The sequence below is a fragment of the Thunnus thynnus genome, chromosome 20 (genome assembly GCF_963924715.1).
Source record: "Thunnus thynnus chromosome 20, fThuThy2.1, whole genome shotgun sequence".
Classification (NCBI taxonomy): domain Eukaryota; kingdom Metazoa; phylum Chordata; class Actinopteri; order Scombriformes; family Scombridae; genus Thunnus; species Thunnus thynnus.
Genome location: NC_089536.1, coordinates 22795640 through 22813819, shown reverse-complemented (window position 1 = coordinate 22813819; position 18180 = coordinate 22795640). Strand labels below are relative to the sequence as shown.

Sequence of the window (18180 nt, the reverse complement as noted above, 5' to 3'; positions counted from 1 at the left end):
TTGGCAACCAGGTGCTCTGAGTCTTCACTTCTTGGTTCATTGTGTGTGTTTCACTGTAGTCTCTTTCAGTCGTTTCCTTCTTGATACAGCTGATTTTCTCCCTTTGTCAGTTCCAACCAGGCACACCAAAATGCCCACAAGAGGGACAAATACACTGAACAGGACAGGTGCTACATGAGACAATCCAATAATTACTTTGTTTAGCTGGCGAAATAAATAATACTTATTTTGACAACTGGACTGAACACAAAAATGATAAACAGGGGTAATAATGATGCACACATACACTCATTCACACATATTTGATAAAAGATTTAAAAATACCAGCCTTAAAGCCATGTAAAATTAGTTAGCAGAGAAGTTGCTAAAGGTAATGGAAATATGGATACATAAATAAATGGATATATGACTGTTGACAATATAATATCAGGCTTTAAACCCACATACCAAGCCTGGGGGGAATTTCCTGGTGCGGCCTGGAACTCTTCACATGCCTTCACAGATAAAAACATTGAAGGGAAAGTTAGAGGGAGGGAGGTTATAGTTACAGTAGTGCAGTATAGTTCAGTATCAACCACAGTGATGGTACCGTGGTTGAATGATGATTATCTAGTAGAACACAGAGAGAATCTACATGTTGAGCTCAGTGCTGATACTAAATGGATGAATGAATATATTTGGACCAAACACAGCAAAAACTAAATGTATTGTTGATGCTAAAACCACTTATCTTAATTTATCTATTGATCTAAAACCAGTGGGGCAGATTGTTAAATCATTAGTTTATTGTGTTGGTCTGATTAGATTGATCACATTATTTCTGTGAATGTTTTGAGGAAATGTTAAGCTCCAGAAACATTTAGTCTTTCATTACTACTGTGTGTGCGGCGCATTAACGACCATCATGGCTAACTGTGAAGGCTAAATTAAATTTGTGTCATTTTGAAAAATATACCACACTTCTTCAATGGAAAAACTAGTGTACCTTGTTTCTTTGTCTTTGTTCTTTGTCACAGGTATGAAACAGTAAAGTAAACAATGGTGGTGTGTTTGTGCAAACAAATTTGACAAAACAATCTCACCACAAGGTCCATTCAGTAGCTGTTCTGGAGCTTTTGATTGCATCACATGATCTTCCTCAGCAGATTGGAGTTGCACAGTTGTCATGGAATTGTAGATGTTAAAACATACATATATTTATACATATACATACATATTTATAAATATATGTGTGCATGTGCTAACTGTCTATGCTAACATAGAGCGTCTTCTGCCTGGATTATCTACCAAAAATCAAATCAAATACTGATGAATTGATTTCACTTCACTACCTGTTCTTATTCAGTTAACATTATGCACCTTTAAATTGTTATTTTCATTATTTTATATTGACCCAAGGAAGACTGACAACCACTTTGTAGAAGCTAATGGAGACCCAAATAAATAAAGATTTTTTTAGTCTCTAAAAAAAAACTGTGAAAAAGACCTGTCAAGATTTACAAAAGCACTGGGTGGCATCTTAAAAATAGCTTCTTATGTCTTGCAAGCACCAAGATATTCAATATAGAATGATATAAAAATAAAGTTGTTAATTGATTTCACTTGTTTTGGCACTACTGTACAGGAATGGCTCATAGTTCATGCTGCAGTGATTCTGCATTAAGAGGAAAAGCTATGTAGAAAAAATACATGAAACCCATGACTGTGTCAGTGGCTGAGGTAACCTGCACCACAATCTATAATACACACAGTATACTATATTAATAAGTCCTTTCACAGTTTACAATCTCACATTTGCTTTTGATTCCTACTTTGGTTGTTTTTATTGTAGAATAATTTGAGTGACATTAAAAGATGTTGTATCGCACTTCTATAAAATTGGGGACTTGTGAGTGACATATTAAAAAAATAATAATCAAAATCAAAACAGCAGTAGCTTTCCTGATTTTTAATCCCCGGTGTGGGTCAAGCTCTGAAAATGCTTACATTTGCCATGATGCAATTCAATTTTTTTAGACTTTTATTAGACTTTACCCTGACTAATAAAGGCCCACGTCTTAAAACTTGTAACGCTCTCTATTATTAATTCTTTTTAGTTTTCAAGCCCAAGTTGTGGTAACCTTGATTACATCATCATTGGTTATTTTTTCAGACTTAAGGAAGCTCCCACCAGAGCCACAGAAGACATTATAATACTGTTTTCACAAATGGAGTAGTACTCCTCATAATGACTAGACTGAACTCCGTGAGTATAATGGGCGAGTGTCCCTTTAATAAAATTAATCATATTATTCACATGTGTAGGAGGACAATCGCTTGTTCTTTAATTGTGTTAACTAATCTTTGATTCTTAAGGAAAATAAGAGACAGACTCCCTGGATTCCTAAGTTGGTAAGAGCAGAACCTCGGCCTGCAGAACTGACCTTTGTGACCCTAAGTGGGGGTTTGATCAGTGATGCTTCATGTAAATTAAATGTCTAATCATTATGCAATTTATATCATGTTAATTGTCGTGTAAATACAAGAAGAACTACAAGGTAAGTCAGCCTAAAGACTCTTTCAGAGTGGCCTGAAATGGCTTGATTCTCTACATCTACGAAGATGCGCCACAGCCCACAGCTGATCCGGGCTCTCTCACAGCAACACTGCTGGTGATGCTGCGTTAAACAACGCTGGACGTGCCAAAATGACACCTCTACCACGATGAGACACTTCAACGGTAAGGAATAACATGGCTTGTGATCAAGGGTTGATGTCGAATAACGTTAAAATTAAAAGAGTTTATTTAGAGAAGTTGAATTAGCTTTCCCCTTAGCATTCCCTGATGCAATACGTCAAGCCTCGAGTCATGCAGTTCGAGCCACTCTTGCTGAATAATTAGGGACTGAGCCCAAAAGGCAAAGGACTACTGTAAAACAGTAGTCCTCGCCTAAGGGCAAGGACCCTATTGTTTTTCGTGTGTTTGTTTCTTTGTTTCTTTGTTTCTTTGTTTCTTTCTTTATTATTATGGGACATCACACCTAAATTTGACCCCTAAACATGCTCAAAAAGGTCAGGTGAAAAATTTGATAAAATTAAACCCTAAAGTGCCAAAATGTGCTCTCTAGCGCCAAAATGACCGCCACGGCCCATAGGAATGTCGTAGAGAGATCAAACCAAAACTCAATTATTAGTCTCATCAAGACCTACAAATCATATGCTGACACCCCTGACCTAAATCCAACAGGAAGTCCGCAATTAGCCTTTCAAAATAACAAACGCTATCTCCTCCGAGGGCGTTAATGGTATCAGCTTCAAACTTCAATAGGTGACTTATGACACTATGCTGAAAAAAAGTTGTGAAAAACTTTGTAATAACTCAAACGGTTTGGATTTAATAAGCCCTGAAAGTTGCAGTGCCACATCACACCTTACAATGTAAACCAATGGGGAGGCAATCTATGGGCATGAACTTTGTGTCAAACAGAGGCTTCTGACGTCTAAACTATAAGTCTGACCACTTTCAAATCTGTATCAATGGATGCGCAACAAAATTTCCTACCAAAAAGTATGATTTTTAATGTAAGCTTTGGCCAAAGTAATGGGATTTATGAGGAGATTTCACAAAAAGCATACCCTAAAATCCTCCTCTTCAACTGCTCCTGGTGATGTCACTCCCTCAGTGCTGTGAAACATTCCGCAATACACACTCATTATAAAATCACAGGAGGAGCAAGAAAAGACTTTAAAACTCACACTCTAATATCTCAAAAACAAGTAAAAAAAACATGTGAATTCAAGATTTGTAGGTCAAAGTCTTGTGACTTGACTCTCGTGAAGTTTGTATCTAAAACTATGTGGAAGCAGTAGATGTTCAAAAAGGTGTAGGTTCACTCACACTCTCCATTCAAATATATGAGTATTTTTCTGTGTCTAGCTGCATTTACTTATTGTCTCTACACACCTGACAGTACACATGTCAATCAAACTTTGACCAGGTCACGTGGGTTAAAAATCTTTCCTTTTCTAAAAATAGACTTGATGAATTAGGAAAATGATTTGTTTTACACACAAACTCATCAAGAGTTTTCAATTTACTAATTGAAATTCAAGTGAATGGGCCCAAAACTTGCATAATTTTGATGACACAGGTGTGAGCAAGACAGACATGTCTCACCCTGCAGAAAATTCTCATCCTGTCAATCAAACTTTCAAAATAAAAGCACACCACACTTGTAAGAAATATCCCTCATTTTCAAAAAGCAAAATGATCTGATCCCGACGGACCAGAGTGCGAAGTCCCAACCAACGCTGCTTGCAGCTTTAATTTTCTTTATTATTTTTATCATTCATAGACCTTATTTATTTTACTTTCTTTTTATTTATTATTTTCTGTACATTATCTTATACTTTATCATGTATCCTCAGGACATTTAGCTATTAATAAATGTCTTCATTTATCCTAAAAGTGTTTGGTTGTTTCTTTGAGCTGCAGTAAACAGAGGTCACTGTTTGGGACAAGAATTTACGATTATGAGACTGATTTATTGATTAAATTGAACAAGGGTTAATGCTCCCTCCTGGCATTAACAAATCCTAACCAAAAAGGACAAGGTGCCCCTAATAACGAGGTAATTAAATAATAAAGTATTAATACTCCTACACATGGTTTATTCTGTACAAACACAAAATGTCATATTTACATGGCACAATATGTACAAAGATCCAAAGAATTCTGAAAATGTCATTGGAAGGGAAAAAAAACTCAATAAAAAGTTAAACATGAGGCAGGAAGCTACACAGCCAGCTGGGTGAAGAGGATCTTTCATGAACAACAAATATTTGAACACACACAGATGCTTATACACAAATTTCAGAATTTGTCAGGAAATCAGTAAGTTTTCATGTCTCGGTTCTCTGTCGTCTTCTCCTTGAGTCCTTTCCTTCTTCATTCGGCTGATGATTTGTCTGCCTCTATTAGTTCCAAACAGGAAATACAAAATACCCACAACAGCAAGCATGAAAAAAATACCCAATATGAGGGTGATCACATGGAGGTAGATCAGTGGTGGCTCAGTGGCCTCAGGATGCCTATTACCTGGCAAAATAAACTGTTATTAATCAATTATTATTATCTTAACATGTGGATTAAATCCAACTTGTTCTGTGTATGTCTGAACAAGACTTTCAATTTATAAAAATGGATAAAAATAATGCACACATGCACTCATTCACATGCATTTGCTAAAAGAGTTAAAGATACTGAAAGCTACTCACGAGTAAGTGAATTGTTTTGTTGTGTTTTCCTGTCTTGCTTAACTCGTACTTTGATAGATTTTTTAGGAAAGCCACAGTCTGTTTGTAATATAATGGTGTAATTTTCTACCTTGGTTACATTTGAGATGGTCAGATACACAGAAGTCTGAGTGTCCCAACCACAGATGTATTTCATCAATCTACTGTTACACTGTATGCTGCCATATGAGTTACTCCAGCGATAGTGGTAACTTGTACACTGCAGTCCAGGCTTGTAAATTATTCTGCAGTTTAGTGTCACATTTTCTCCAGCAACAACCTCCACTGTGTCGTAGCACTTCAGTGACAAGTCTGAATCTGAAAAGGGGCAAAAATTCATATGACTAATTAATAATGCATTACAGTATACTTTATATATCTATCTATCTATATATATATATCTATATCTATCTATCTATCTATCTATCTATCTATCTATCTATATATATATATATATATATAATCTATTTCTGGTAAAAGCAATGTAAAAATACCTCCATTTGAAGCACTGCTTTGTAGAATAGTAGCACACAGCAGACTCAAATGTATCCACAAGTAAGACATCCTGGAAGTTCCACTGTTGTCAGAAACTGGAAGAAAGAAACAACGCTACATAACTTTTAGGACAGAGTTTGTTTTTTGCTTTTGAATTTGTTGTTTGTCTTTAGTGAAATATTTCTTCAAATAATCTAAAATTGTTGGAGTTCTTAGATTTAAGTTTCCATTCAAACAAGTTCATGACATTTTACACACGTCATCCTGCTTCCTCGCGCTGTTCTGATCAAAATGATTAAAGGAATACTTTGACAATGTGGGAAATACGCTTATTCACTTTCTTGTAGAGAGATGGATGAGAAGATTGATGCAACTCTTAATGTGTACAGTAAATATGAAGCTACTGCCGGCAGACAATTAGCTTAGCTTAGCACAAAGGCTGAAAACAGGGTGAGACGGCTAGTCTCAGACATGTCCTCATGATAAGTTGGTAACTTTTTAAACTGCAACAGTTTAAGTAGTATATTTTAACTCTTCGTCATTTTGGGAAATACAAGCATTTGTATGCTGTTAGTATTTCTTCATTGTGCCCGCCCAAGACATAGTCCCACATATAACCCCCTGTAAAACCACACGTCATTTTTACTTTTTTAAAAGTAAAAATATTTTGTTAAAATATACATTTATTTATTTATATATATATATAAATACATATTTATACATTTATGTATGATTAATGTTATCTATAGAGCCTCTTATGGCTGGATTATGCTACCTACCAATATTCAAAACAAATACTAATGAATCTCACACAGATGTTATTTTTGTTGGTTTGTTTTTTGTTTTCACTGCAAATTTCTATTTTCTACATTTTCAGATAAAAAATCATTTCCCTTATTTTCCAGATCTTTATGTTTGGCCTGTTCTTGTTCAGTTAACACTATGCAAGTTTCAATTGTTGTTCTCATTATTTGACTAAAGAAATACTGGAAACCACTTCAAGCTAATGAATATACAAATAAATAAAGGTTTTCTTTTTTTTCCGAATTGACAATTAATCCTTTAGTCAAAAAAACCGTTAAAAAAAGCCTGACAAAATGTCCAAAAGCCCAAGGAGACGTCTTCAAATTGCTTGTCTTGCAAACTCCAAAACCCAAAGACATTCAATTTACAATAATATAAAAATAAAGTTGTTGATTAATTTAAAGTTTTTTTTATTTTATTTTTATTAACCCTCTATTTTCTATTAATCCTTTAGTCTGTAAAATGTCAAAAACTGTGTAAAAGACCTGCCAAAATTTACAAAAGCACTGAGTGGCATCTTAAAAATTGCTTTTTATGTCTTGCCAGCTCTCCAAAACTCAAAGATATCCAATTTAGAACAATATAAAAATACAGTTGTTGATTGATTTTGTAGATCAACTCATTAATTACTTGGAATGGCTCATAGTTCATGCTGCAGTGATTCTACATTAAGAGGAAAAGCTATGTAGAAAAAATACATGAAACCCATGACTGTGTCAGTGGCTGAGGTAACCTGCGTCTTAAAGCTTGTAAAGCAGGCTTTCCACTATTATTATTAGCCTATTATTTTGTTTGTTTATTTGTTTGTTTTCCAAGCCCAAGTTGTGGTAACCCTGATCACATCATCATGGGCTATTTCTTCAGACTTAAGGAAGCTCCCACCAGAGCCACAGAAGACATTATAATGCTGTTTTCACAAATGCTGTTTCCTCATAATGAATAGACTGAACTTCATGTGTATAATTGGTGTAGTGCCCCTTTAATCAAATGAATCATATTATTCACAAGGTTTATTCTGTACAAACACAAAATGTCATATTTACACAATATGTACAAAGATCCAAAGAATTCTGAAAATGTCATTAGAAGGGAAAAAAAACTCAATAAAGAGTTAAACATGAGGCAAGAAGCTACACAGCCAGCTGGGTAAAGAGGATCTTTCATGAACAACACATATTTGAACACACACAGATGCTTATACACAAATTTCAGAATTTGTCACGAAATTAGCAAGTTTTCATTTCTCAGTTCTCTGTCGTCTCCTCCTTGAGTCCTTTCCTTCTTCATTCAGCTGATGATTTGTCCGCCTCTATTAGTTCCTAACAGGAAATACAAAATACCCACAACAGCAAGCATGAAAAAAATACCCAATATGAGGGTGATCACATGGTGGCGGCTCAGCGGTAGCTCAGTGGCCTCAGGAGGCATATTACCTGGCAAGATAAATTGTTATTAATCAATTATTATTATCTTAACATGTGGATTAAATCAAACTTGTTCTGTGTATGTCTGAACAAGACTTTCAATTTATAAAAATGGATAAAAACAATACACACATGCACTCATTCACATACATTTGCTAAAATACTTTAAGATACTGAAAGCTACTCACGAGTAAGTGGATTGTTTTGTTGTGTGGTCATGTCTTGTTTAACTCGTACTTTGATTGTAGATGATTTAGGAAGACCACAGTTTGTTCCTACTGTAACATTGTAATTCTCCTCTTTGGTTACATTTGAGATGGTCAGATACACAGAAGTCTGAGTACTGTCCCAACCACAGATGTATTTCATCAATCTACTGTTACATTGTATGTCGCCATTTGAGTTACTCCAGAGATATTGATGACCTTTACACTCCAGTTCAGGCCTGTAAATGATTCTGCAGTTTAGTGTCACATTTTTTCCAGTAACAACCTCCACTGTGTCGTTGCATTTTAGTGACACGTCTAAATCTGAAAAGGGGCAAAAATTGATATAATTAATAATGCATTACATAATGCATTTACAGTTTTCTTAATATACATTTTTATACGTATATTTATTTCTGGTACAAGCAATTTAAAAATACCTCCATTTGAAGCACTGCTTTGTAGAATAGTAGCAGCACACAGCAGACTCAAAGGTATCCACAAGTAAGACATCCTGGAAGTTCCACTGTTGTCAGAAACTGGAAGAAAGAAACAACGCTACATAACTTTTAGGACAGAGTTTGGTTTTTGCTTTTGAATTTGTTGTTTGTCTTTAGTGAAATATTTCTTCAAATAATCTAAAATAGTTGGAGTTCTTAGATTTAAGTTTCCATTCAAACAAGTTCATGACATTTTACACACGTCATCCTGCTTCCTCGCGCTGTTCTGATCAAAATGATTAAAGGAATACTTTGACTTTGTGGGAAATACGCTTATTCACTTTCTTGTAGAGAGATGGATGAGAAGATTGATGCAACTCTTAATGTGTACAGTAAATATGAAGCTACTGCTGGCAGACAATTAGCTTAACTTAGCACAAAGGCTGAAAACAGGGTGAAACGGCTAGTCTCAGACATGTCCTCATGATAAGTTGGTAACTTTTTAAACTGCAACAGTTTAAGTAGTATTTTTTAACTCTTCATCATTTTGGGAAATACAGGCATTTGTATGCTGTTAGTATTTCTTCATTGTGCCCGCCCAAGACATAGTCCCATATATTACCCCCCTGTAAAACCACACGTCATTTTTACACATTGGTTTTTGTGTGGATTAAACAAACAAGATATAATATGTTAATTAGTGAGTTTAAGAGGTGTTGATAAGCAGATTTTGATACATTTGGACAGTCAGTCTAGCTGTTTCCTCTTCTTTCCAGTATTTATGCTAAGCTAGGCTAGCCAGCTGCTAGTTATGGCATTATATTGAATATACAGACATGAGAGTGGTATCAATCTTCTTATGTGACTCCCAACAAAAAACAACAAATAAGCATTTTCCCAAAATGTCAAACTATCCTTTTAACAGTGCATTGCAGATTTGTGGGTTTGAGATTTAATTTAGCTGCTTATGTTATGTTTGAGTGACAGGGTAAAATGTTTGAAACTATTAGGGCTTATCTTTTAATCATGTTTCTTGTGGACTTTATTATACATTAAACTTTACACTGACAGAGGTAATTCTTACTTCAGAGGTATAGTTGAATACAGAGCAGTTTGGAAATGGTCTAAGGTCTATTTTTTAGTTATGCTGACTAACTTCTTGCATGAAGTCCATATATGGACTGCATTAATGATATCTACAAACCACTGCATTTGCATTATGCATCATAAGATTCATTCTAAGCCTGCATAATGCATTATGTTTCATAGCTACAGTCATAAACCTCATAAACCAGAAGTTTTCTCTGGAAGTAAAACAGATAGTAAGTGTGGCATGTCTTCAGATGATAGCTGCTGTAACACTAATGTATTGACATTGTGCAAACAAGGAACTGTTTATATAGAAGCAGGTACACTATAATACTGTGTGTTGATCCTAAAACAAGATTCCAAATTTTGAGAGACCACAACAGAAAGTCAAAGTGGTGACACTAAATGACAGCCTCACTGAAAGAAACGCCTCCAGTGAACTGTGCAGCAACACTGTCACTGCAGCAACTTCCTGAGTCCTGGATTTCTCACCTTCTTATTCCTACCTTCATACTTACCTGCCTCCTTAACTACACTTAAAAAAAAAAGAAGAAAACACTCAAAATCTCATCAGGAATAGATTGGAGGCTACTTAATGTGGTATATCGTCATATTTTTTAATGTATTGTGTAAGTTATGAACAGCAGAAAGACAGACTGATGAGAGAAGCACAACACATATATGTACACTCTTATTTTGGTAGAAAAAGGTAATAAAGTGTCATGAAGGAATTAAAACCTGCCATGGCCACACGCTGCATGTGTAATACTTTAGATACAGAGAACTCATTTACTTGTTCAGAATATTATCTTTCATGTAAAATGAATGATTATAAAAAACTGTAATATTTGACCATGTAAGTATGCATGGTGATCATGCTTGTAATGCATTAAATCTTGTCACATTACATTTTGCAAGGTTATGATAACAGCTGCAGGGCATTATGCATGAGTTATAATACATCACTCAGATCTCATTTAAAAGTGTGGCCAATTGTTCAAATGTAATCTCATCAAATATGACTTTATAAGGGCTTTTTTATATTTACATTTGTGCTGTAAATTGCTGAGGTTGCAAAGAAGCAGTGTGTCTTTTCTTATAATATTCTACTATCTCATATTTGTTAAGGATTTATGACTAACTCAAACTCAAAATGTGTTAACCAGTCACTGCCTCAGATAACACCAGTGGTGGAAATACCCAAGTTCCAGTTTGTAGGTATGTGCACTTTTTCTATTAACCGTAGACCTGTACCTGTCAGCGGGAAATATATTTTACTGCACTTCATTCATCGGACAACTATTATTACTCGTAATTATTCAGATTCAGATACAAGGCTGATTACACATACATGCAACAACAATAATAATCCAATAATGTAATACTACTACTACACACTGTGAAAGCGGCCATTCTGCATAATGAGTACTTTTACTTGATGCTTGTACTATGGTTTGTTTATAGTAGTTATGTTTCCCAAAGAAACATTTTGACTGCATGACTTTATACTTTTACAAGCCCGTTGTTGTATTGCTACTGTTACTAAAGTAAAAGATATGAATGAATTGCAGCCTCTCAGTGAACTGTGCATATTAATCCATTTAATATCCTCCATATACACATGAATAAACTTCAGTGATTCATTAACTGCTTCAAATGCAGAAAAGCAAATAAAGTCTCCCTTGCAAAAACTTATAACAGTAATAGTCAAGTCAATTTTATTTGTTTAGTCCAATATCACAAATCACTAATTATGCACGGGGGGCTTTACAGTCCGTACAACAATACAACACCTCCTGTCCTTAGACCCCAGTGATAACATCAATAATACATCTCTCAGAAAGACAGGTGCTTACCTCAAACTACTTCATTCTGATGTGAGACCCAGAATGACTGGAAAAACATGAATGGTGACAGTATAAGATCCAGCTTTAAACGTACGCACCGTACCAGGGGAATTTCCTGAAGGTTGGTGAGACTGGACACCTGCCAGTACAGATTAAATCAATAAGGGGTGTGATAGAGAGAGAGAGAGAGAGAGAGAGAGAGAGAGAGAGAGAGAGAGAGAGAGAGAGAGAGGAGAGAAATGTTGCTCCAAACAGGGTGAAGGATTGTGAGGACTGTGTAACACTCTATACTTGTATATAACCAAAAGTACTGGACAGTCATTTGCATTGAGACTAGAAAACCTGCTCCAGATTTCAGCAATGTAAGACTATATCAAGTTATCAATAGAACACGTGCATATGAATTTGCTCTATGAACATATACATGAAAGAGTCATTTTCATTCATGTAACTCATCAGTTGATTCGGGTGACAGCTGGGAACAAATAATATGCATCTGTAAATACTTTTGATACTTGAAACTGAACATGAAACTTGTTGTTGGTACAGCAGTGACAGTTAGTACTGTGGTTAATAAAGCAACAATTCAACCAACTCATGTGTTCGGCTGAGGAGGAAGGCTCCTGTGATTTCACATAAAAAGTCAAAAAGATCAAAGATAACTCTTTCCAACAGGAAGGAAGGACGCAAACTGATTATCTGCATTACTGATTAATCTAAAGTAGAGCAGAGAGAGAATCCATCCCTCATCAAACTGTGAATATTCATATCTAGAGCCATTTAGCTTAATTTATCTATTGATCTAAAACCGGTAGAGCAGAATGTTATTTCACTTATTTTCCAGATCTATATGTTTGGCCTGTTCTTGTTTAGTTAACACTATGCAAGTTTAAATTGTTATTCTCATTATTTTATGTTGACTTAAGAAAAACTGGAAATCACTTCAAGCTAATGAATACACAAATACATTTTTCAAATTGTCAATTAATCCTTTAGTTAAAAAAAGGTCTGTCAAAAACCCAAGGTGATGTCTTCATATTGCTTGTCTTGCAAAGATATTCAATTTACAATAATATAAAAATAAAGTTGTCAGTTAATTTTCTGTAGATCAACTTACCAATCAATTGCTTTGTCACTAGTGGCTGTACACTGTACACATTAAGTACCTTTAAACAGTCAGTTCACCCAAATTACAAAAAACCCAAACAAAAATACTCACTTACCTGTAGTGGCATCTAGCCATACAGGTGCTCACAGCACTGGAAAAATTACATAAATACATTTCTAAATGCAACTTTAACATTACACAACTGTCAGATTAAATCTGAGGAACAGAAACAAACCCAAACACATCCAATCACTGATCAGTGAAATTCAGATCAGAATTAAAAGTTGTTTTGAATGTTGATTTTAATTAATGCTCCAAAATGTGGGCTGCTGTTTTTAGCCTTGTACGTAATCCTTTAACTGGAAAGGTTTAGACATCAAATGTTCACATTTTAACAACACATTCACTTTTCAGAAGATCAGTAAAGTTCAATGAGACGACACCTGTTCACTTGTTTGTCAGAATATTTTAGTGCTCAACATGTATGACATGTATGTTTTAATCTTGTAAAACAAAGAACACAAACAACATATAACTTAAATATACTAGTCATGGGTGGCTTTGGCTTTGTGTTTTTTCTCTTATTTAACACAATAAAACAAATGAAAACAGCATGGCCAAAAATATTGGTTCCCTTGACTTATTATTTTGTGGCAAAGCCTCTGGAAGCAAAGCCTCTGGAACTTTTTGATGTATGACCTGTGGCTAAGACACAGCTTTCTGAAAACAGGCTGTATGTTTCACTCCAAAATGCCTTGATAGTCTTCTGATTTCATTGTGCCCTGCACAGATTCAAGGCACCCAGTGTCTGAGGCAGCAAAGCAACCCTAAAACATCACTGAACTTCCTCCATGTAGGCATGGTATTCTTTTCTTTGAAGGCTTCATTTTTTCATCTGTAAACATAGGGTTATTGTGATTTACCAGAAAGCTCTAATTATGTTTCATCTGTCCAAAACACATTCTCCCAGAGGAACTGTGGCTTGTCAACATGTATTTTGGCAAAGTCCAGTCACACTAAAACAGGAAAAGATGACTCAAACTCATCTTAGAAGACAGCTTCATTTTTTGATTCTTCAAACCCAAACCTATTCATTCTTTTTCTCTTCCACACACACACTCACCTGTCCAGGTGTTGAGTGTTACCTCAGTGGGCAGGAAGAGTAATCCCAACACACAGCTCCACCACTGGACTTTCATCCTGCCAGCTGGGCTGCAGGTAAGCCTCTGCAGAGTCAGCCAAAAACGCAGCAGCCTGACTGACTGACACGCTGACTGTCACATGAATGCTTAAAAAGGAATGATGTGGTGTACAAAGGAAATGTGACACTGACTCTTGTTTTAACTGAGTGGTTATTAGCTGCTGTGTCTTATTACATCATACGGAAGCACTTGTTTTTGACAAAACCTTATTTGAAGAGATGTTGCATCAACTACAACAGTTTCATGTACAGAAGCTGACATAACTTATGTCATGAACATGCACAATATATCAGCATAGAACATACTGTATTATGTAAACAAATAAGTCCAGTTGTCAGACAAGTAGGCAGGTAGAGTGTATAAAAATGTGATAAATAAAGCTTTTGATTGATCAGTTATTTTGCATTGTAAGATTTTCCCACCTCAAGGAATGTATGTGAATATTTCTATGTATAATATAGGAAAACAAAAAATGGTGGTAACACTGATTAAGTTGAAATTAGCAACATCATTTAGGGTTGTTTCAAGTTGTATTTTGGGTGTATCAGAAGTGGGGTTTTTTGGGGGGGTTTTAGTTAGTTGTTGTTTTCTTTGGTTAGTTAGTTGCTTGGCAGCTTTGGCAGTGTCATAGGCGCACTAGATGACCTACTGAGTGAGCCAGTGCAGCAAAAACTCGACAATAAAAAACAATAAAAAAACACTATCACATTTACTTTGAATTCCCAATCTGTATGTTTTGTGCAGAATAGGCTGTTTTAATAGCAGACATTTTGATTAGTCATAGCAGGAAAAGATATTACTTTAAGATATATTTTTGGGCATTTTTGCCTTTATTGGACAGCTGTTGGTGGAAAGGCAGACAGGAATCAAGGAGGTGAGAGAGGGCCATGACATGCAACAAAGGTCCCAGGCGCAGTCGACATTGCAGTTATGTGGCATATGCCACATGACTGCAATGTCAGATAAGTGAGTCAGATACAGCTTCTCTCTCTCTGTTCCTTTGGTCGCTAATTTCATCTCTGATGGTGAAATGTTTCTCTCTGTGGCTGTTGTGTGAATTTATCTCCTTAACAAGAATGCAGCAGAGATCATTTAATGGCAGTGGGTAGTTTGCTTGTTGAACTTAGAGTGAGCTGTTTGGACTCACTCATTCATTTGGAATTTATCCCGTTTTTAATTGAGTGGTTGTTGATTGATTTTGCCTGATCAATTCAGTAATTACTTGTTTTGGCACTACTGTACAGGAATGGCTCATAGTTCATGCTGCAGTGATTCTGCATTAAGAGGAAAAGCTATATAGGAAAAATACATGAAACCCATGACTGTGTCAGTGGCTGAGGTAACCTGCACCACAATCTATAGTACACACAGTATACTATATTAATAATTATTACATTTTTATTGTAGACTGAATTGATTGACATTAAAAGACATGTTGTATTGTATTGTTGTATTTCACTTCTATAAAACTGGGGACTTGTGAGTGACATATTAAAAGAATAATGATCAAAATCAATACAGCAATAGTTCTCCTGATTTGGAATACCTGGTGTGGGTCAAGCTCTGAAAATGCTGGATCCTACATTTCCCATAATGCAACTCAGTAGCATCTTTTATTGGACTTTGCCGTGACTAATAAAGGCCCACGTCTTAAAGCTTGTAACGCAGGCTTTCCACTATCTTTTATTTTGTAGTTTCCAAGCCCAAGCTGTGGTAGCCCTGATTACATCATCATTGGTTATTTTCTCAGACTTAAGGGAGCTCCCACCAGAGCCACAGAAGACATTATAATACTGTTTTCACAAATAGAGTAGTACTCCTCATAATGAATAGACTGAACTTCATGTGTATAATTGGTGTAGTGGCCCTTTAATCAAATGAATCATATTATTCACAAGGTTTATTCTGTACAAACACAAAATGTCATATTTACACAATATGTACAAAGATCCAAAGAATTCTGAAAATGTCGTTGGAAGGAAAAAAAAAAAAAACTCAATAAAAAGTTAAACATGACTGTGTGATTTTTCAGAGGCAGGAAGCTACACAGCCAGCTGGGTGAAGAGGATCTTTTCCTTTTTCATACGGCTGATGATTTGTCTGCCTCTATCTAAAGGTTTATTTTTTTGATTACATCTTTGGTTTCTTTAAAATCATTTTGTTCAGTAATGGAGTAACAGGTAAAATCAGCAGGGTTTTAATTGCTGAAAGTATGGAAACTTGATCACTGTAATCTCAAAAATGTTGAAGAATAAAGAGTTACTTGTTAAATATTGTTCAAAAATTAAATCATTAATTTTAATCATGTAAAAAAATCAACATACACAGTTGTCAGGACTTGATCAGCTCTCCAAGGTGCTGATCCTGCTGCTGGCAGCAGATAGGAGCTGTCCAGAGTTCTTTCTTTCTTAAGTTTAATCATTGTTTTCACCTAATTTATTTCCTCATGTATTCCTCATGTCCTCATGTATTGATGCTAGGTCTTGACAGACACCCTCAACCTGACGGGTCTGTTTAAATATGTGTATTGCCATGATTTGGTCAAATAATTAGACCCTTTCATCTGTTATTACTGCAATTAGTTAATTCTGATTAATATTATGGCTAAACATTATGACATGTATTTTTAAAAAACTTTTAAAATAATAATCTTTCACATTATAATCCTTTTATTTGTAATCTTTTGTATGTTTGTGTGTGTATAACAAGCAGAGTGTACTTGTGTTGTGCACCCGCTTATGTAGGTGCATATTACTGTCTTCATAATGAGCCCTTAAAATAACAGTGGAACAAGACGCCATTGACTTCAGGCCAGGTTTTTGTTGGTCAATCGTGCAATCGCTTCAGCTGCCTCAATGCGCCAACAGTGCACCTGACCACACCTACACACCCATGGGCCCTCAGATGAGCGCAAGTGCATTTGCTATTGAAACAATATGGGTGCTAGACGGGAAAATGACACTAGCAAAGACACTGGCATTGCGCTTGGTGCCACTTTGGGCTGGGAGTAAGATAAGGCCCTTAAAGTTATAATACAAATGATAACATTTACCATTATAAAATACTCACCCTGATTCTTCACTGGGATGGAAAAACCAAACACTGAGCTGGTAATAAGCAAACATGCTATCAAGTATAATTAAGAGTCCTTTGACCTCTCACACAGCAGCTTTCACTATCACTATGTCTGGTGAGATAAGACTATCATACTGTTGCACAGAGCAAGACCGCTGCTGTGTGAGAATTCAGTATCCACAAGTTCAGATCATCTAAAAGCTTCTTAAATATTTTCTTGGTGGATTATTGCTCTTTAGATTGGCATCAATAAATAATTCCCTCTTGTTAGACTTCCTCAAATCTCATTAAAAAACAATAAAAAACACCATCACATTTACTTTGAATTCTCAGTCTGTATGTTTTTTGTGTAGAATAGGCCATTTTCACCGCAGACATTTCTAGTGGTCATAGCAGGAAAAACACATGTGTTACTAATCACATTAACGATGGGTCTAATGTATTCAAGTGTCACACAAAGTCATGACAGTGTGACAGTGAGCCAGCATGTGCAACACCAGGACCCTGAAACTGAAGCAGCAACCGAATCCAGACATAATTAATTTTTTTTTTTACACTTGCACATGTCAAATCTCCTCCTGTGAAAAAGGGCTTTGAATTAGAATTGAAAGGGACATTTCACAAATTAAATCATATTTACATTGTTCGGTGTGCACAAAGACAAAACATTACATTTACATGTATTTTGCACAATACACACACACACACACACACACACAATATATATGTACAGTATATATACCAAGGGGGGGAGGGGAGGGATCTATTTTAAGATATGTTTTTCATAAGCTCCAGAAACATTTGTTCTTTCATTACTAATGCGTGTGAGGTGCATTAACGACCATCATGGCTAACTGTGAAGGCTAAATTAAATCTAGTCTTGTGATATTTGCGTCATTTTGAAAAATATACCACACTTCTTCAATGGAAAAAAATAGTATACCTTGTTTCTTGTCACAGGTATGGAACATGTCCAGTAAACAATGGTGGTGTGTTTCAAATTCAACAAAACAATCTCACCGCAAGGTCCATTCAGTAGCTGTTCTGGAGCTTTTGATTGCATCACATGATCTTCCTCAGCAGATGGGAGTTGTCATGGAATTGTAGATGTTAAAATATACATATATTTATAGACATAAATATATACATAAATATATACATATATGTATATATGTATGTATGTATGCTAACTGTTCTCTATAGAGCCTCTTCTGCC

General features: G+C 35.6%; 1 long non-coding RNA gene across 1 annotated transcript; it reads right to left on the bottom strand.

Moving 5' to 3' along the window:
• Positions 1-7531: 7531 nt before the first annotated feature.
• LOC137171672 (uncharacterized) lies at positions 7532-11748 on the bottom strand. The gene is made up of 4 exons (XR_010924800.1): positions 11589-11748; positions 8644-8742; positions 8186-8527; positions 7532-8006 (listed from the first exon to the last, which is right to left on the bottom strand). It is a non-coding gene; the product is annotated as an uncharacterized lncRNA (long non-coding RNA).
• Positions 11749-18180: the final 6432 nt, after the last annotated feature.